A 21,518-nucleotide genomic window follows, 5' to 3' on the forward strand; every position below is an offset into this window, starting at 1 on the left:
TATACAATAATTGAAGGTTAGCTACAGTACTGTCACAAAGACTACCAATTCTAACCAATTCTCCAATATATTCATCAGTTCTGTTGCATAAATATATACAGTGAATGTATTGACACTTATTTACTTGGCAAACAAGATAAAGCACATATTTTTGAAAGTTTCCTTACATAAAACAACTAATCATAATATTTAGAAATATTTATATTTCTGGAGTTTATCAGAGTTACATTTGTTACAGTTTGGCTCTCCAAGCATAGCAGACTGCTACATGATAGAGTGTATTCAAGAGTTATCAAATAAATATTTAACTGCAGGCTACACCTAACTGTATGGCTGTAAATGCTTTCTAATCAGAAGGAACCTGCACTGAAACACCCATTGTGCAACTGTTGAGTAGTGCTATATATGGGATGCAGTTAAAATACCTCCGGACGGGATACCGGTGGTCAAAATACTGATGCTGTAATCCCAAACGACGGCATAAAACCAGTTTCAAAATCCAGATGGAGGTCGGGATCCCAGCATCAAGATACTGACACCCGGGAATTCCTATCATTGTTATAGCAGGACGTGCTCACGTCCTGCTGCAGAGGGTGGGAGGTTAGGTTTAGGTATTAGAAGGGGGTTAGGGTGCAGGGATGGAAAGGTTTTGATTAGGTACCGGGGAGGAGGGGCTAGGGTTAGGCATTTTCAAGGTGAGGTTAGGGTTAGGCACCAAGCGGGGAGGGTAAGGTTTAGGCACCACCAGGGAGGTTAGGGTAGGGGACAGGGGAGGGTTAGGGTACTTTCTGAGGGGCTGTTAGTATTCTGATGGTCGGGATGCCGCTGTCGGTCGATATCATACTGAATCCCGATATACTGTACTCTTATTATCCAGCTGCATGTATCTACCTTCTGTGTCACTGTTTTATGTACACTCTGGTTCTAATTCAGAGATGGACACTGAGCATTGCTGCTGCGTGTTGAAACGCAGCAGTGATGATCAAATATGCTAATGCAGCAGAAAGCGTCTGTAGGAAAAAGACGTTGCCTGCATACATCCTAGATATAAGTGCTGTGTCCGAAGGGGCAGCCTTACTCAGAATGACCTACAGAACCGCTCAGCCAGGGCTTGGAAGTCTGCATCCGAAAATGCAGATGCAAACCCTGGGCTAGGCACACCTACAGAACAAGGGTGCAGAGGCGGGACTACCATTGGTGCAGCAGGTGCATTGCACTGGGGGGATCAGTACTAAATGCCGCCGGCCGGAATCCCGGCGGTCGAAATACCGACGCCGGAATCCCGACCACACAATCCCGACAGGGGTGGCGAGCGGAAAAGCAGCCCCTTGTGGGCTCGCTTCGCTCGGCACACTATTATATTCTCCCTCTATGGGTGTCGTGGACACCCACGGAGGAAGAATATGTCGGGATTGTGGCGGTCGGGATTCCGGCGTCGGTATTTCGACCGCCGGGATTCCGGCCGGCGGCATCTTGACCGCATCCCGTCCCGGGGCCCCTGAGGACTAAGGGGCCCACTGCTGCCAAGATCAGCAATGACTTATCCCCTGTCACAGAGAGAGCAGAGGCTGCTGTGTTCCTGCCCCAAGCAAGGTACATGCCCCTTCCTCTCCGCACTGAGCAGGACATTGTGTTTGTATCCCTGTCACCCAATGCCTCCCCATCACCCTCTGCCTCCTCCTGCCTTATGATGTCACCCTCTGCTCTCCCTGTCACCCAGTGCCTTGTGGCATATTGTGAACTTGGGTTGGGGTGGAGGAGGGGGGACCAAGTAAAATTTTTGCACCTGGGCCTACCACTCACAAGTTCCGGCACTGTAAGGGTGACATGCCCACGTTTTGTAGAACAGTCCCCATTGCTGCCCCCAAGTTCAGCATCATGTCAGTCATGCTACAGCTAAGAGGTGCATGCACAGTACAGATCCAGCACATGCGCCGATCTCTAACAATCGGAGGTGTACGCAAGCCATTGGGTTTGCATACATCTCTGCATGAGGCCCTCTGTTTCCCCAGTGTCTGGCATGGAAGAACACTATGATGCATTACAAATCAATGACAATAATAATATATTTTAACCATAAAGACTTCTCTTTTAGGGGGGCTATGTAGTTGCTGTGTAGAAATAGTAGTCATGATTCAAGGGAAGGGACCCATACAAATTTACAACTTGTGGGTCATATTTAGTGAAGTCTTTCTTTGGGTGTTCCAATACAGTATAATCATAGGCATGACCAATAATGATCATATAGAAACCACTCACTTTTGTGCATGTTGGAAAATATGGTCTGAAGATACTGTAACCTCCATTGCCTTGTATATGCAGGTATCTCTCAGCCGTGCTAATGTCTCTCACAATTGGTCTTGATGTTTATTCCCAAAAGGCCACATCTCTCCAACATGCCCACTGGTGTGTAGGCCCTCTAGCTAGGCAGAAAGATCATATAAGTCTGGCCTCCTTATCCTTTAAGTATGTGTCATGTCATGGTGAGCCACTTTCACTGTGAAATGACTGATAACAAAGAACATAAACTCATACTTAGCTGCCTAACAATGTAAACACTTTTATAGTGGATATAGTTTATTATAGGTGCATCAGACAGCAATTCATTGCCATATTGTGTGTTTACTTTATGACAGCATTGCATACTTGCCTAACCACCCAGAACGGCCGGGAGGATTCCGAAAATCTTGTGGCGCTCCTGGCTCCAGGTAAAGGTGGGCAAGTCTACCACATCAGCCCCCAGACCGCCCCCCTCCAGCCACCCACAGCAAAGCACCAGTGAGCGATGCGAGGGGGACCCAGTGATGCGATTGCACTGAATCGCATCATCGTATTTGCGCCTCACACTATTCAGTGCCTGTTTTGTCGGCACTATATAGCAGGTGTGGAGCCACGATGACGCATTCTTCATGCTGCCACACCCCCCTTCCCACTAGATACGCCTCCTACTCGCCTCCTATTCGCCATCCAGAGAAGAGGGCAGCAATGTAGACAACTATGCTCATAACTTGGTTTGATTACCACAAATTGGTTTGATTACCACGAAGACCCTACAATATGTGGGGAGTTTGTATGCTCTCCAATGTTTCTATGGGTTTCCTTTGGATACTCCAGTTTCCTCCCATAGTCCAAAAACATAAATTATAGGGAATATAGATTATAAGCTTCATTGGGGGACCAATGAGAATGGCAAATAGTCTCTGTAAGGGAATATGTGTGCACTATATAGACAACTGTTGCAAAATAAAATTGATAAATAATTGGCAGCTTATTGGGATCCTGCTCAGACTGCCTTATCATTGGCTTGTTTTTCACTTCAGTAACGTGGACCCCATGCTCATAGTATCCCTATGGAGATTGAGGAACTTGAGGTTGGGGTCCACTCCCTAATTGTATTCATTAAAGAACCATGGGGTATAGACGGGATCCGCAGGAGACATGGGCACTTTAAGACTTTAAAAGGGGTGTGAACTGGCTCCTCCCTCAAAGCCCCTCCTCCAGACTCCAGTTAGATTCTGTGCCCAGAGAGACTAATCACACACTGAGGAGCTCTACTGAGTTTCTCGGAAAATACTTTTTGTTAGGTTTATTATTTTCAGGGAGACCTGATGGCAACAGGCTCCCTGCATCGTGGAACTGAGGGGAGAGAAGCAGACCTACTTCTGTGAGTTCAAAGGCTCTGCTTCTTAGGCTACTGGACACCATTAGCTCCAGAGGGTCTGATCACTTGGTACGCCTAGCTGCTCGTTCCCTGAGCCGCGCCGTCACCCCCCTTGCAGAGCCAGAAGAAAGAAGCCGGGTGAGTAAAAGAAGAACAGAAGACTTCAGTGACGGCAGAAGAGTTTAGTGTCTGAGGTACCGCGCAGCAGCCGCGCTGCGCGCCATTGCTCACACACACAAGCGGCACTGCAAGGGTGCAGGGCGCAGGGGGGGCGCCCTGGGCAGCATGTATACCTCAGATAGAGACTGGCAAGAGAGATATTAAGTGCCTGGGCACTAAATAAAGACCCCCGCCAGTATAAAAATATAGAAAATAGCGGGGCTGAAGCGCACCATGAAGGGGGCGTGGCTTAGCCCTCACAGCTCTAACCAGCGCCATTTTCTCCTCACAGAGACGCTGGACCTTCCAAAGCACTGCTGTATAAATCAGAGTGAAAAACGAGGGGGGGCACAGTTGTTTGCTGCAATATAAGTAAAAAATAAAAGCACACTATATCATGAGCGCTGTGTAAATGAGCTGGAAACTCCTTATGTGTTTCCATGACAGAATGTACTGGGGTCTATCCCTTATAGCCAGTGTAATGTCGGTGGGTGTTTGGTACACGTGTGTCGGCATATCTAAGGCTGAGTGCTCTGCCACAAAGGGAATGACTATGTCGGCACTGTCGACTCCTAATAGTACTTGGTACATGTAAATCAATGTCAACATGTCAGTAGAGATATATTTTTCCCGAGAGAAAACTATATGGGAGACACAGATGTGGGGGGTGACCCTGTTGGCACCAACAATATCTGACTGGGTGGATATTGACATTTTAATGTGATATCAGAAAGTGCTATACCTATATGGATATGTATGTATAGTAAGGTTACATTGGTCTGTGGCACGATCACAGACACGATAATATTTATGGAGGGAGTCATATTCATAGAATAGATTTCTCTCAGACCCCTCGGGATCGCAAACATTTTATTTTGCCCAGTTACTACTCCCTGAGATCAACTCGAATAATGTTTTTATGTCAACCGTAATGTTTCCTGATCAGATCCTCAAAATCTGCATTCAGTACCTGTTCATACACATTGGAACGTATTAACGTCACTAGGGACCCTGCTGTTCCTGACAAAAAGATATATGTATACGTATTAGATATATATATATATATATATATATATATATATATATAGATATGTGTGTATAGGTGCATTTGAAGGTATATTTATGTATATATATATATACTGTAACACTGTAAGGGAACAAGGTGCCGTTTCGTGGGGTAAATGGCAGCTATGCAGCAGCTGAGGAATCACACAAGTCCAGTGTGTGGTGTAACTGGCCACGACCAGTTTTATTGAACAGAAAACAAAACAAACATCAAAAGAAAATACCTTGCCTGTCCGGCACTAACTAAACATAAGACATTCCTAACTATCACTAAACAAAAACACAGAGTTCTCCAGTAAACACTGTATAGCTCACTTGTATAAGGAAGCTCCTCTCACAGAGATTCTGCAGTCTCTCCCCAGGCAATCTGCCCACACTAATCAGGCTAGCACCCCTAAAAGGCTCTTGCACAGCTGAAAGCCCTGATTAGCCCTCTGTGAGGCAAAAGACCCGAACTGGGCCCAATGTCTGGAACTTGCCCTATCTCTTTTTCAGGGCCCTTATCCAGCTTTTCCAATACACTGAAAAGGTTCTGACAAAACAAAACATTTTCCTAGAAGTTTTCATTTTTCTAATACATGTAAGACAAGAACCTGGGACAAACATACCTGCCCTCAAACACTATTCCAGTGTTCTTGTCACAATACATACATATATATATATATATATATATATATATCTAGTAAACAAAAAATCTGCGGCACTCGGGGTCTTGTAGAAAAATAAGTTGTATTTAAGACATCAATGTGGTATCCATCAACGTTTCGGGGAATTAAACCCCTATGTCAACCTCTTTCTCACATCTTGACAAAGGGGTTTAATTCCCCGAAACGTTGATGGATTTCACATTGATGTCTTAAATACAACTTATTTTTCTACAAGACCCCGAGTGCCGCAGATTTTTTTGTTTACTATCTGATCCGATACTGAGGGCACCAGGGCATCTTCACCACACAGAGGAGTGCCGGGCTGTGTCTATTTGATATATATATATATATATATATATATATACAGTTCCAGTGTGACCGGCACTCCAAATATGTTACTTTAAATACCTGGGTGCCTTCCCATGATCCAAACGGAGCAGATACAGAGAGAGCGAGACGGGTGGCACTCCACGGGTTCCAAAAGAATTGAGACAGCTACATAGGCTTAATATATTAAGCCTGTGTAGCTGTCTCAATTCTTTTGGAACCCGTGGAGTGCCGCCCGTCTCGCTCTCTCTCTATATATATATATATATATATATATTTTATAATGAATGCTGAGGTAAAGTTATTCCTTCTCATGGATAGAATAAAGTGAGAGTCACCCCTGTTCTGCACAGGGCTCTGTCACAAAGGATCGTATGCAGGAAGATATGTGATACTCTAATTATGTGTCCGCATGTACGTTGATTATACTAGCATTACATGCGCATGGGGGAGTAGTTGTATGCAGGGTACTCCTGAAATTGAGTCATGTCTATATCATTGCAGCATACTGCCGTGCGACTACAAGGGAATTAGGACTCTTGGGTTCGCGGGCCACTTCCATGGCGGTCTCGACTAGGAAGACGTTGTGGATTCACAATGGAATACTGAGGCTGACTCCGAGAAGTACTGGAGTATCTTCCCTATGAAGGTGAAACCTGGTTTGGAGATGGCTTTGTTAAGTTGATCTCGGCAGATACCACTGGTAAGTCTACCTTCTTGAGCTATGTTCCCTCACAACGGTTGGTGACGCATTTTTGTAGGATGCAGTCATTTCGACCGGATGGATACGTTTTTCCCCCTTCTTTGCAGGTAGAGGAAGGTGAAAAGGTAAGAGGTCAGCAGCCTTTTTAAGTTCGCAGAAGCAGAAATCATCCTCTGTTTCTACCACGTCCACCGCATGTCGCTGGGTCTATCTTACGGGAGCCCACACCGGTGGTACCGCGTCTAATACTCTTCAGTCAGTCCTGGAATGGACATGGACCAGTGAGTTAAGAATAGAGTCCCAAGGGGGACATACTGGAGTTTCCAGACGATTCCCCTCACTGATTTTTCAAATAGATCTTACCGATTCTCCTCTGGACGGGGAGGTAGTATGCGACGCCATACAAGAGTTGGGTCAGGTTCAGGACGTTGTCCTGCTGTCCCGGTCACAAAAAATAAATAAAAAAGCTGTTATTCAAGCTTTTTCGAGTTTCTGAGCCCGAACGGCTCGGTCAGAACAATCCCAAAAATTTCTACTTAAGAAGTTGAACTACAAGATGGAATCTCTCAGGGCAAGGATCTCCAATCTGTAAAAGGAGAAAGAGGAACTAAGTACGGTTTCTTCCGCATTAGGCTTACCTGGGTTTGCTATTCAGGATGGTCATTGCCAGTTCACCGGAGTGATGGCAGTATGATGGTTTTCATTCAATAGTAAAAGCCATTATTATTCTGTACTGGGACACTCTCCTGACTACGGAGAGGTCAACAAACAAGTGGTACAAATCGTTGTTTTCTCTCTGACAGTTCTTCAACACAGTGGTTGGCGCCTGAACTTGCCAGAATCACTGTTGATCCCAACGACGCGGATGTCGGAGTTGGGAATAAGGTTAGATACAGCACTATTGAGAGTTTGTTTTTTCCAGTGGAATGAGATCTGAGGATCCAGAGTCGGATCAGATTTGCAACAGGGTAAATCCATCCATACGTTCCGTTGATGAAGAAGATGGTTGCGGCCTACGAGGTCATTCGGTGAGCAGGTTAAATGCCAGGGGGGACCAGTTGGACATGTGGGCAGGGTCTCACCTGCACATGCACCGGAAAATAGTCCTATTTTCCAGGACCAGAATATCTCTCCTGTGGTGGCTACACAGTTCTCACCTCCTAGAGGGACGAAGGTTCGGGATCCAGGATTGGATCCTGGTGTCCATGGATACAAGTCTCCGAGGCTGGGAGCAGTCTTTCAAGGGGAAGAATTTCCAGGTAAAAAAGGTCAAGCCGGGAAGCTTGTCTGCAATAAGCATTCTGGAATTAAGGGCTATTTACAACGCCCTTCTGTAAGCGGAACATCTTCTTCATAATCTGACCGTCTTAATTCAGTCGGACAACTTAACAGCAGTGGCGTAAGTAAACCGCTAGGGCGGAACGAAGAGCAAAGCGGCAATGGCAGAAGCCACAAGAGTTTTCCGTTGGGCGGAAAGGCATGTAAACGCTCTATTAGCGGTCTTCATTCCAGGTGTAGACAACTGGGAAACAGACTTCCTCAGCAGACACGATCTCCATCCAGGAGAGTGGGGTCTTCATCAAGAGGTTTTCACAAAAGTGACAAGTCTTTGGGAAATTCCTCAAATAGACATGATGGCGTCTCGCTTCAACAAGAAACTTAAGAGATATGGTTCCAGGTCGAGGGACCCTCAAACAATAGCGGTGGATGCCCTTGTGACACTGTGGGTGTTTCAGTCGGTCTATGTGTTCCCTACATTTCCACTCTTTCCGAAGGGATAAAAATCATAAGAAGAACAAAGGTTCAGGCGATCCTCTTTGTTCCGGACGGGCCAAGGAGGGCTTGGTATCCAGATCTTCAAGAATTACTCATAGAAGATCCCTGGCCTCTTCCTCTACGAGAGGACCTGTTACAGCAAGGTCCGTGCGTGTATCAAGACTTACCACGGCTGCGTTGATGGCATGGCGGTTGAACGCCATATCCTAGCCAGAAAGGATATTCCCAGTGAAGTCATTCCCACACTGCTTCAGGCTAGAAAAGAAGTAACGGCGAAGCTTTACCACCGTATTTGGAGAAAATATGTGTCTTGGTGTGAATCCAAGAAGGCTCCTACGAAAAAATTTCAGCTGTTGCGTTTGCTCCATTTTTTTGCAAGCAGGTGTGGATGCGGGCCTAAAGTTAGGCTCCATTAATGTACAAATTTCGGCCTTATCTATTTTTCCTTCAGAAAGAATTGGCCTCCCTTCCAGAAGTTCAGACCTTCGTGAAGGTCATGCTGTACATCCAACCTCCCTTTGTGCCCCGAGTCGCACCAGGGGATCTTAATGTGGTGTTGCAGTTCCTGCAATCTCATTGGTTTGAACCTTTACGTAAGATTGAGTTGAAATTCCTTACTTGGAAAGGGGTCATGCTGTTGACCTTGGCATCCGCAAGGCGGGTGTCTACATTGGCGGCTTTGTTTCACAAAAGCCCTATTTAATCTTCCATGCAGATAGAGCAGAGTTGAGAACTCGTCAGCAATTTTCTGCCAAAAGTGGTTTCCTCGTTTCACGTAAACCAGCCTATTGTGGTGTCAGTGGCTACTGACGCCTGGGCGGAATCGAATCTCTCGATGTGGTCAGAGCTTTGAAAATCTATGTCGCCAGAACGGCTCAGGTTATGAAAACAGAGGCTCTGTTTGTCCTGTAGGCTCCCAACAAGATTGGGGCTCCTGCTTCCAAGCAGACTATTGCACGCTGGATCTGTAATACGATTCAGCAGGCTCATTCTACGGCGGGATTGCCGTTACCGAAATCGGTGAAGGCCCATTCTACCAGAAAGGTGGGCTCATCCTGGGCGGCTGCCGAGGGGTCTCAGCATTACAGCTTTGCCGAGCTGCTATTTGGTCTGGATCAAACACCTTTGCAAAGTTTACAAGTTTGATACCCTGGCTGAGGAGGACCTCTTGTTGGGTCAATCGGTGCTGCAGAGTCATCCGCACTCTCCCGCCCGTTCTAGAGCTTTGGTATAAACCCCATGGTTCTTGAAGCATCCCCAGCATCCTCTAGGACATATGAGGAAATAGGATTTTAATACCTACCGGTAAATCCTTTTCTCTTAGTCCGTAGAGGATGCTGGGCGCCCGTCCCAGTGCGTACTGTATCTGCAGTCATTGAGTATGTTTACAAACATGGTGTGTTGTGTTTAAGTTGATATTCAGGCCATAGCATGCGTTATGCTGTTACTGGTTGTGTTTACACACATAGGTTGTGTTACGTTTTATGTCAGCGTATTGCTGCATAGTCTTCATGCCGTCGGCTGGTGTTCTATTGAATGCCACGTTCTGCGGCATACTGGAGGTGTGAGCTGGAAAAATGCTCACCGTGGTTTAACAATAAATTCTTTCCTCGAAATGTTCGTCTCCCTGGGCACAGTTCCTATAACTGAAGTCTGGAGGAGGGGCATAGAGGGAGGAGCCAGTTCACACACCTTTTAAATTCTTAAAGTGCCCATGTCTCCTGCGGATCCGTCTATACCCCATGGTTCTTGAAGCATCCCCAGCATCCTCTATGGACTAAGAGAAAAGGATTTACTGGTAGGTATTAAAATCCTATTTAAATGGTCCACTTATGTCACCAGGATGTTTACACCACTGAAAGAATTATTATTGAAATGAATCGGGCAGGCACTTTCAAATGCATGTGAGCATATGTGTGCATGTGAGCCACATACTAAATGTATGCACAAACATTCTCACATGCAGTTTTCAGTGACGTCTTGTGTTGAAAATTCGCCAAGCTATTCTATTCACATTTTTTGCCTTTTAATATATTTCCATGGGAAACATTTGCCCACATATTTGGAATTTGCTACTATCTTTATTGAATTTTAGTGAGCTTTAGTTTTATAGATATCATTTACAGAACACCAGTTAATTTTGATGAATTTTATGAGAACTATTCAAGTATTAATCCAAGTAACATAAAGAGATCATTCTGTTTAAGTAATAAGTAGCAAGTACAAAATCACTGTATGCAGTTCCACATATAGCCACAAGGTGTCCTCCAATATCAGAAATTCACTGCCAAACACCACATGTAAAAGGCATCCTTTACCTGTGTAGTGCAAACTGATCCGTCTCTTTTTTTGTATGTTACTATTTTGTCAATGTATGCTCAAATTAATCATTGTACAGTCCTGTAAAATATGTTGGTGCTTACAGCAAATAGGCTAATGTTAATGAAAGCAAGAATCCTTTCCTTTTTAACAAATACTGTATAACGCAAGAAGCATTTAAACAACTACCTTATTTCTGAGGGGGGGGTTGTTATAAGTATATCATATTTTGTAAAGACCCTTATCCATGGAGGTTACAAATTCTGCTTAGCATGTAAAGATGGATGAGATCCATACACACTTGCCTTGCGTCTGCGACTCTGCAGTCATGAGAAGCAACATCTTTTGGACGCTGGTTGCTCTACTATTCACTGAAAGTGAGTGCATGGGGTAGTAAGTGTTAGTGTCCTACATAACACCTTCCCCAGATGTAAGTACAAGGGCTGATTAGCATCGCATGTGGGATATGACTGCATTTGTGCTATTACTGACAGTTCCAGTGAGGACCAGTCTAAAGCCCCATACACACTAGACGAGAAAGTAAAAGATATCGTCCAGTGTGTAACGATGTCGAACAGTGTCATTAACGATGCACGCTCCCGTGCATTCTCGGCAGGGCCTTGTTTAGTGTGTACTAGGGTGGCCAATATAGGCCAAAAAGCATCCGGGATTCAATTCCGGGATTGGAAGTTCCAATCCCAGGGATTGCGGGATCAGGCGTCCCTTTGTGTTTTTAAAGCCAGGCAGCGTTGAGCATCCTGAGGGGCTCAGATGGTGCCCGGCTCCCTCCTCCCAGCTCCCCCTGTGCAGTGTGACTTGAAGTCAGAGGTCACGCTGCGCAGTCAGCTGCCTGCCGTCGAGCCCGAAGGAAGTGTCCCACCACCCCGCCCACGTAGTATGGTGAGTTATGTGGGCCCCAACACCACACATCCTGCACCCATTATTTTTAATACTTACTCTCCGGAGTCCCACGACGCAGTAGCAGTGCTGCAGAAATCAGTGGGAAAATGACGGTGAGCCATTTTCCCGATGTTTCGTGCATGCGCAGTAGAAAAATCTCTGGGGAAATTGCTGCTGCGCCATTTTCCCTGAGATCTGCGCATGTGCTCTAGGCTCTGGGACAGTGCTGCCAGAGATACAGCGCTGCCAGCTAGAGAGGAGGGGCCCAGGCAGAGCCTGCACACCGGCCTCTAGAAACGCCCCTGCTCATGGAGTGTAATGTCTGGATCGAACAGGACTAATCTTTGGATCTTTTTTGGCCCTACCTGGAGATGCTTATTTTTGTACTCAGGTTGACACTCCGGTGAACAATACATTAGATGTACTATGGGGGTCATTCCGAGTTGATCGTAGCTGTGCTAAATTTAGCACAGCTACGATCATTCACACTGACATGCGGGGGGACACCCAGCACAGGGCTAGCCTGCCCCGCAAGTCAGTGCCTTTGCACTTCAAGAGTACCTCCCGACCAGTGCAGCTTTAGCGTGCTGGCCGAAAGCTACTCGTCGCTCCCCGGCCCGCAGAGGCTGCGTGTGATGTCACGCAACCGCCGCGGAACCCCCCCCTACCAAAGGTCCGGCCACGCCTCCAGCCCCCTCCCGCCCAGTGTCTCAGAGGCGACTACTAGGCAACGACGGCTGCAATGCGCTGGCGCACTGCGGCGATGGCGCATGCGCAGTTCCGACCCGATCGCTGCGAGAAACTGCAGCGAGTGATCGGGTCGGAATGACCCCCTATGCCCATTGCACTGTGTGCCCTGCAACTACTGTACGAGATGTATTGTACATGTTTGACGTTTTACTAATGTCTCAATACACACAGCACATTTAGTCCCTGTTCAAAATACATGAAGTTAGTAAAAATGTCATGACTGTAAGAGAATGTGGGCTGTCTTTAACTCATGTTTCATCTTTATGTATTTTCTAAGTACAGTGGCTTGCTCTTGCTTTACCTTGTTTTCCCAGAATGAGCTAATAGTGTCCCACAGAAAACAATGGAATAAAGCCAACTAAAACGTAGCGTTAAAATGATGTTTCTTTCCGAGTGTGGGAACGCCTTCAAGTTTGCCGTATCTGAGCTATCTCCTTCCCTTGTAAATCATTTTAAATGATTTTGGCAAGCATTCCAGCACTTAATTACAACTAGATTGTTATTTGTGGGAGTGCCCCTGTCCGCCCATAATCCAGAGCAAAAACATACGCTCTTTTACAAAAGGAGACATCTTGCTATCTAAATCTAGTTTGTTAAGCACTGGAAGGTCATTTGCAAAATCAGCTTTGACCAAACGGGCACCTCTTTTTGATGTATCTAAACTTTCCCCAAGGTGCATGGGTTTGTTGAGCAAATTTTCAGTCTGTGAGGAAGTATTGGGAACAGAGTAAGAGCACTGGCACACCCAGGGTTGGTCTGACTCACGGGGTAAACCCTCGGTGGGCCCAACTGTCTGTGGGCCCCCCTCCTCTAGGGATCAGGTTTCAGACTCACTTTATACATTATACATATGTTACCTTATGCTACTCAGGACTATGGAGTATTTTCTACAGTGCATTGCTGTTATTAATGTGGTACATTATGCATACACTAGCAGTGTATGTATATATATATATATATATATATATATATACCAACAATCCGAAATAAGAGGCGGCACTCGGAGTCTTTTAAAGCAGTGAAAAAACTTATATTGGTGAGGTCAACGTTTCGGGGACCACCTCCCCGTCTTCAGGACAAACACACAGTGAAAATAATGCACAATAAATACCTACTTACCCCCCTCCTCTTTCTGATCTCCCCGCCAGCGTCCGCCGCGGACACGCCAGCCGCACTTCCGGTACAGTGTTCTGCTTGTTGCGTCAATGCCGGAAGTGACGTATCGTAGTGGGCCGTGTGACCATGGCAACGCTGAGGGGGAAAGAGAAACAGTGAACACATGACTCGTAATGTAAACCAACACCATATCGCCAGTGCATATTTACAACCAAAAACTCCCCCTACTTAAATACATCAATCACATTCAATTAAAAAGTGCAATTCATAAAACATTATACAATTCATGTAAACAATGTTGTTAAAAATTTCGTTAAAAAACGTCTGTGTTCCCATTAACCCTTTTCATACCTGCTGTGTAAAAATTACTCATATCATAAGACCTATACCTCTAACAAATAATTAATATTTGTTTTGATGTCAGGATTAGTGCTTTACTATAATGTGATACTAAACTGAGCACATAAAATCACCTCTCTAGTGCATATCTTAAAATCTAGTGTATTAGATGCTTAGCTGCTTATTGGATCTGTTAAATAGCTTGAGCCTGTATTTCTTTTCTCATCTCATGTCTTTTTTCTCCAACCGGGTGACAAATTTGTATATAGCTCCCTATCATTTCTGCTTGGGAATTGATTGCTAACATTCTCTTATATCGCTTTCTACTTGTTACTGATTTCACACAAAGTTAATCAGACCCAAACTGTCGTTAAGACCTCTCGGTTTCAGAGTATTTAGTCTGTGGATCCATCTGGACTCTAATTGTAATAGCTGTTGTCCTCGATTTCCACCCCTGGGCAGTACAGGCACATGATCAATGATCCTGTGTTTGAACGTTGCCATGCCATGTCTATTTTCCAGAAAATGCCTGGCCACGGGCTGATCTCCACTGCCAGTGGCCAGCGCGTTCCGTATTGCCTGCCTGTGTTGCGCCATTCTTGTCTTGAACTGGCACTCAGTTTTGCCAATATAATAGCGCCCACACGGGCATATAATGGCATAAATCACGAAGTTGGTGCTACATGTCAGCGGCCACCTAATGGGGAACTTCTTCCCTGTATATGGATGGAGATCATATTGCACATCCATATACAGGGAAGAAGTTCCCCATTAGGTGGCCGCTGACATGTAGCACCAAAGAATGGCGCATCGTTCGATCAGCGTCATTTGAGTGTATGCTTTTTGTGAGGTACCAGCATGCGGGGGGGGGAGAAACGGGTTCGCTGGTACCTGTAGTACTAATACAAAAAAAATACCCAACAAAAAACAGGACACCGAAAAAGCCGAACCGCGCACTGAAAGGGGATCCATGTTTACACATAGGACCCCTTTCCCCGACTGCTGGGACCCCCCCTGACTCCTGTCAAAGAGGGTCCCTTCAGCCAATCAGGTTGAGGTTACTCGCGGTCAACCGCTGACCGCAAAGTTCCCACCATTGGATACAATGGAGCGCCTATGCGCTACATTGTATCTTCAGTGCGCAGTGCGCAGCCTCAATCACACTACAGGAGCGCACAGCCAATCAGGAGAGTGCCACGACGTGGCGCTCCCTGATTGGCTGAAGGGACCCTCTTTGACAGGAGTCAGGGGGGGTCCCAGCAGTCGGGGAAAGGGGTCCTATGTGTAAACATGGATCCCCTTTCAGTGCGCGGTTCGGCTTTTTCGGTTTGTTTTTTTGCCAAGTACGTGGATTACGAAGAGGACAGAAGCTACCGTGGATTATGTGAGTATAACTTTTTTCTCAGGTACCCCGTGGAGTCTACATGGAGAAGTGGACCGAGCCTCGTGTGAACATAGGTAAGTATGTACAGATGTGTCCACATACATCTTTGCTATATCCCGCCATGTATGGCACAGTTTTGCATGCCATATGCTCAGAGATTTAGCCATGCCTTGTGATTTTTCTTAATTTGCTTCTTTAATATGTTACTTTATACATATTCTATTATGGCAAACAAAAATTTTAAAATTTATCCACTCGCTACTTGTGAAAAACAGCTTAGCCATGTTTTGCATGTTGTGCCAAATTTGTAAAAAAGCAAAGATATAAGTGGACACATCTGTATGTATGTAGGTGTGCATGTATGTAATAAAGTTTTACTGTCACGGTGTGTGTGTCCTGTTTTTTGTTGGGTATTTTTTTTTTAATTAGTACTACAGGTACCAGCGAACCCGTTTCCCCCCCCGCATGCTGATACTTGTGGTTCTCCAAGTACCAGCTTGCGGAGGAGGCTTGCTGGGACTTGTAGTACTACTACAAAAACCAATATTCTATTTTTTTCACAAGGCTATCAGCCCCCCATCCGCCGCCCTTGGATGGGGGGGACAGCCTCGGGCTTCACCCCTGGCCCTTGGGTGGCTGGAGGGGGGGGACCCCTTGATTTAAGGGGTCCCCACTCCTCCAGGGTACCCCGGCCAGGGGTGACTAGTTAGTGATTTAATGCCAGGGCCGCAGGGACCAAGATAAAAGTGTCCCCCGGCTGTGGCATTATCTCTCTGACTAGTGGAGCCCGGTGCTGGTTCCAAAAATACGGGGGACCCCTACGCTTTTTGTCCCCCGTATTTTTGGCACCAGGACCAGGCGCAGAGCCCGGTGCTGGTTGATCAAATACGGGGGAACCCCTGTCATTTTTCCCCCCCATATTTTTTCAACCAGGACCGGCTCAAACAGCCCAAGGCTGGTTATGCTTAGGAGGGGGGACCCCACGCAAATTTTTTTCAGATTTTAAAACAATTTAAACACCTTTTTAAGGTACACAATGAAGCCCTGCACGGATCTCACAGATCCGGCCGGGATTCCTTGTGTTTTGTCAGGCAGTGTTTTACTCATCACTCCCGTAAAACACTGCCTGACATTACGAATCACATCGACATCGGAAAATACGAATTTGGAAAAGTCGGCAGCTTAGTGAATGACCGTATCAGGATTCAAAAAGTTGCAGTAAAATGCACCCGATACCATTCGAGATCAAACACCCTTAAAAACGGCAAAAACACGAATCTTTGTAAATATACCCCCTGCTGTGCAAATATTACAGTTAATGCTTCATATATTAAAAGTTTACTTGTATTCAGTGCAGGAACCAAAGCCTCATAAAATTAAATGTAAACCTTCTCCTGACACCAGTGCCAAAGTAAACTACCAGGAATGTGCATTATTTTGCGGTTAATAGCTGCAGACAGATATGGGTAGTAACCATTTTGTCATTTGGCGAAAGCTATAAAACTAAAATAGGAAGCACTCGAGTGACTCGTCCTACATTCATTTCTCTCGATGAGAAACAACTGAAACATCTGAGGCGAGTTCCCACATAAAATCCTATCTTGTTCCAATTTTCCATGAAACAAACAAGGGTTTGTCACTATGTCCTTTTATAGCGTGCAAACAGTCTTTTCTGTGCTCTCACTGACAAACCCCACCACCTGCAGTATTGTCATTCTGCTCTCTTCAGATTCAGTGGAACCAAAGTGATTTGTCCCCACAAATCCTTGTAGCATTTAAACCACATGAAGTCAAATGCTTTCAGCTGCTTGTGAAGGAGTTTGGAATGTTCTGCGTTTTTTATATTCCTTTAAACATACGCCAAACACTTGTCTGCTGTTGTGGTCACAACAGCTGTAACCAGATTTTAATTTTAATATGTGCTTGAAACTGGTAATGGACTATGTAACAGGGCCACCAACACAGGCCTATATAAGACAACAGAAAAAGTAATTAAAGTACTGTAGCATGATTATGTTACCCTACCAATGTAGTAATCAACATACAGTATTAATGGAAAGGAGCCTAGTCTAAAGGCCCATATACACGGGAGAGATGTGTGCTGAGCGATGCGGGGGCGGACGGGGGGCCACTCATTTCACCCAGCGGGTGAAATGAGCGACGTGCTAGATTGAGCCTGCATGCAGGCCAATCTAGCACCGGCGACCGCTGTGGGGGGTACACACGAGTGATCTGTGCTTAAAATCTAAACAATCTAGTCAGATTGCTTGGATTTTAAGCATGGATCTCTCCGTGACTACACCCCTTTAGCTAACTTACTGTAGAAAATGTGATCTTTGCAGCACAACAAACAGAGCTGCCCCTGACCAGTTTGGTGCCCTAGGCAAGATTTTGTCTGGTGTCACCCCCCACCTCCATGTGGGCGTGGTATCATGGTGCTGTTCCCACCTTACCCCATTGTGTTGCATGCCTCATCCCCCTCTGTGTCTCTCCAGCCCACACAAGTGTCTCTCCAGCCCCAGCTACAGAACATTTTTAAAATAGTGCAGAATAACATATATAATATCTCAAACAACATGAATTAATGCCTGCAGACTCTGGCCCCAGCCCACACAAGTGTCTCTCCAGCTGCCACACTTCGTTGATATCTTTTGGATGCTCGTCGCCACAGCTCCTCTGCTCTGCCTGTCTCAGTGGTGCTGCGTGACATCATGTTGTCATGCAAGCTGTGCCACCGTGAACAAAAAAATAACTATATTGCATCGCCCAACATCAATGCATTAAAGCTACAACGGCTGCAGTGGCTGCAATAAGGCTACAGGCCGAAATTGCTAATAAGAATTTAGAAACCTGCCCACATGCCCCTTGGCTTTTCAGGTGCTCTGACAAAAAGCATACATATCTATGCAGTGCAGCTACAAGTATTTTTCTATAGAGATGATTGAAATATACTTGTGGTTTGGATATAATCAGCAGCGGCTCCTACCTATGTGGAGGAGGGGGGCTGCCGCTGCCTAGTCCATCGGAGGAGGAAGAGAGCTCCTGCTGGTGCCGTCACTGGTCAGTTCCCGACACCTGCATAATTAAGCTGACAGGAGCCGGGACCGGCGCATGCGCACAAGCGCCTACTTGACTACGCATGCGCAAACACTGGCTTCTATGGACTACATCAGCTGCAGCCCATAGAAGCCATCTAGGGCTGATAAGGCAGGAGCCAAGCCAGCTCTCTGCCTATCGCAGCCTGGTCTGGCAGTCTCAGAGGGAGGAAACACCTCACAATTGGACTGCCTGTAGTATCTGTGACTGACAGTTAGGACTTCCAATAGGAAGTCACTGCCAGTCACAGTGAAGCCAATGCAGTCACACAAACTGCATCTGGCTTCACAGACAGTGAGTAGGGTGGCGGATTAATGCCACTGAATATAATTGGGAAAATAGTGATTTTATTGGAAGGTAAGAGACGGATTATTGAAACAACACCGTAACAAGAGAAAGTATTCTTTCAAAGCATTTAAACATCATGAAAATGGCATAAAAATTAAAGATCGTAAGTCTCGTACCCACTGGCATGTATGTACTGTATGTATGTATGTATGTATGTATGTATGTACTGGTATGGTATGGTATCTGTTGTACTAGAGTTTTTAATTCTAGTAAAAGACGTGAAAATGGTTCTGAAACTGGAAGACAATGTTTCTAGTGGCCCCATATGCACCCACAGAGCCCCTCGCATTAGGGAGCATTGTTATGCATTTACTCTTTTACATTTATTCAGCTCTGTCAGTGTACATGTGTATCTGAATCATTTTTCATACATGCTTCCAGAAATTAAGATATAAATAAAACTTAAATATTACAGTACCAACTACTGTCGTTACATGTCAGCCACCAAGGGCCAGATTCAGAGGCACATGTGACCACAGGCAATGTTCATGTAGTTGACTGATTATTTGCTACTGTGCATGTGCAAAATATTCTACAAATCCCTCCAGTGCATGTATTACCCTGAGTGTACACACAAGAGCGCTATTGCACACGGGAGAGATGGTATCCGGATTCCAGAGGCAAATTGATGAGCTTTCCTGGGTAATGACTGAAATGAACACAAAAAAAATTAATCTCATGGGCGTGTCACGGGAGTGTCATGGGCACGTCAGTGATAGTGGCTGCGTTCTTAGACACATAGCCACTTACACAGAGGCCATTTTCAGATATAGAAACTGCTTCTGCCATAGGGCCGGTGTAAGTGTTGTTGGTGCACCGATGGTGGTCTACAATGTTTATGGCTGACGCTAAATGGCATGCTCCGTATGTAAGTGCACACAAATATGGGCGATGGAGACTCATATGTATTTCTGTTGCCTATCCTCTTGCCACTGAAACAGCGTAACCGGGCTTTCTCACACAGGCAAAGTTTAGTAAGGGTGTGTCAATAAAATTGTGGGCTATGCAGAGTTAGTGAGAAGTGTCATTATGCCTGTATTTACACATCTCTTGTGCACCTTGTGGACAGATGCAGTTGCACACTGATGGTGATGATGAGTATCAAACTAAGCGCATTTAGGTCAGTATGGTACAATGGCCCTCATTCCGAGTTGTTCGCTCGCTAGCTGCTTTTAGCAGCATTGCACACGCTAGGCCGCCGCCCTCTGGGAGTGTATCTTAGCATAGCAGAATAGCGAACAAAAGATTAGCAGAACTGCTACTAAATAATTATTTGCAGTTTCTGAGTAGCTCCAGACCTACTCCCAGATTGCGATCAGCTCAGTCCGTTTAGTTCCTGGTTTGACGTCACAAACACGCCCTGCGTTCAGCCAGCCACTCCCCGTTTCTCCAGACACTCCCGCGTTTTTCCCTGACACGCCTGTGTTTTTTAGCACACTCCCGGAAAACACTCAGTTACCACCCAGAAACGCCCCTTTCCTGTCAATCATTCACCGATCAGCAGTGCGACTGAAAAGCGTTGCACGAACACCAGAAAATCTACTAAGTTTTGTGTTAAATAACTGCGTACCATGCGCATGCGCATTTAGCAACAAATCGCAGCATCGCGAAAATCGGCAACGAGCGAACAACTCGGAATGACCACCAATGTACACATTTAACATGTCAAAACCAGAATGTCGACATATGTTTTATTGCTTATATTAGCCTAAACCAAACCACAAGCCTATCCCAAACCCTAAAACTAAAATTCAACAAAAAACAGCATTTACTGTAACCATATCGACCTGATTGTATGTAGGTATATTGGTTGTCAGGCTACTGTAATATCTATGTCAACTATCTGACCGTTGACTAGCTGACCGGATACCATATAGCCACATTGTAGTCAACTCTGCTTTAGCCCATAAGCCTTAAACAAACATGTTCTTATTGGCTTCCACAAATGCAGCAAAAGAGTTATAGGAAGGAACACATAGTGTATCTAATAGTTACTTCTTGGAAATGAACCATCCCTAGTTATGAAACTAGGAACACATGACATCTTACAGTAAGGGTTTGTGTCAGATTAATGTGGTTTCAGGGACTTGCGAGAGACACAAAGATGTATTCTTTAACCACTGTGTAATCATTTTTCTTTGGAAATCCAATACATTTCTGTTTTAAATGTAGGCTCTGAGTCGAGGTCATCTTCCCTCGTGTCTTCCCCTAACACTATCCATGTCACCAGTGCCCCACCCAAATGATAGGTACAGGATAAGTGAGTGGTCTTCTACCTCACCCCCCACTCTCCCACGCCTAGCTACGGCCTGCTCTTATAGCCATAGCACGTTGCCATACAGTTGTTCTGATCTGACCTGTGTGTGATATTACAGTAATGTCCTGTACTCATGCTCTGTACTTATGCAAGGCTAGCTGGTCTGTTATTTTTCTGTTATATTTATTCCTGTGTAGCGTATGTTTATTCCTGTGTGACACTGTGTCAACTTTGTGGCGCCTGATAAATAAAAAATAATAATATTATTACGTAATGGATAAATAAATAAATAAATAAATAGATTAACTAAAAAGATAGTAAAATAACTGCAAATGATTACAAAATATGCTGTAAGCTAAATGTCATATGTTATGTGTTTTTAAGCTATTGCTTTAAAAGCTGGAATTCATCTTATTACTCCCTTAAGGTTTCCTTTTCACTTCCTATATCATGCTTGGCAGAAATCAGAGTGACAGATGAAAAGGCCACAGCTGGAGCGCCCAGCCCCTGACAATGCAGCCACACACTGGTGGATATTACTTCAAACAATAACAGGAAAAAAGTGAGGGTGGATACTATAAATCCAACGCATCCCACAATGCAAGGGGCTTCCTGATTAGCCTGATTTTCCCAGACACACTTAGGCTAACCTTGAATTTGTCCCGCAGGAG

The 21,518-nt window shown here is 45.3% G+C and overlaps 1 protein-coding gene and 1 long non-coding RNA gene across 8 annotated transcripts in view; one reads left to right on the forward strand and one right to left on the reverse strand.

Annotated features, from left to right (window-relative positions):
• Positions 1 to 21,518, forward strand: part of PALM2AKAP2 (PALM2 and AKAP2 fusion) — a 761,359-nt gene that overhangs the window by 355,567 nt on the left and 384,274 nt on the right. The gene's annotated exons all lie outside the window — the stretch shown is intronic.
• LOC134900845 (uncharacterized) overlaps positions 13,433 to 21,518 on the reverse strand; it is a 218,013-nt gene continuing 209,927 nt past the window's right edge. Inside the window, exon 4 of the long non-coding RNA XR_010174353.1 lies at positions 13,433 to 13,558. This is a non-coding gene — a long non-coding RNA (uncharacterized LOC134900845). The remainder of the gene's footprint in view (positions 13,559 to 21,518) is intronic.

This window comes from Pseudophryne corroboree, chromosome 1 (genome assembly GCF_028390025.1).
Source record: "Pseudophryne corroboree isolate aPseCor3 chromosome 1, aPseCor3.hap2, whole genome shotgun sequence".
Classification (NCBI taxonomy): domain Eukaryota; kingdom Metazoa; phylum Chordata; class Amphibia; order Anura; family Myobatrachidae; genus Pseudophryne; species Pseudophryne corroboree.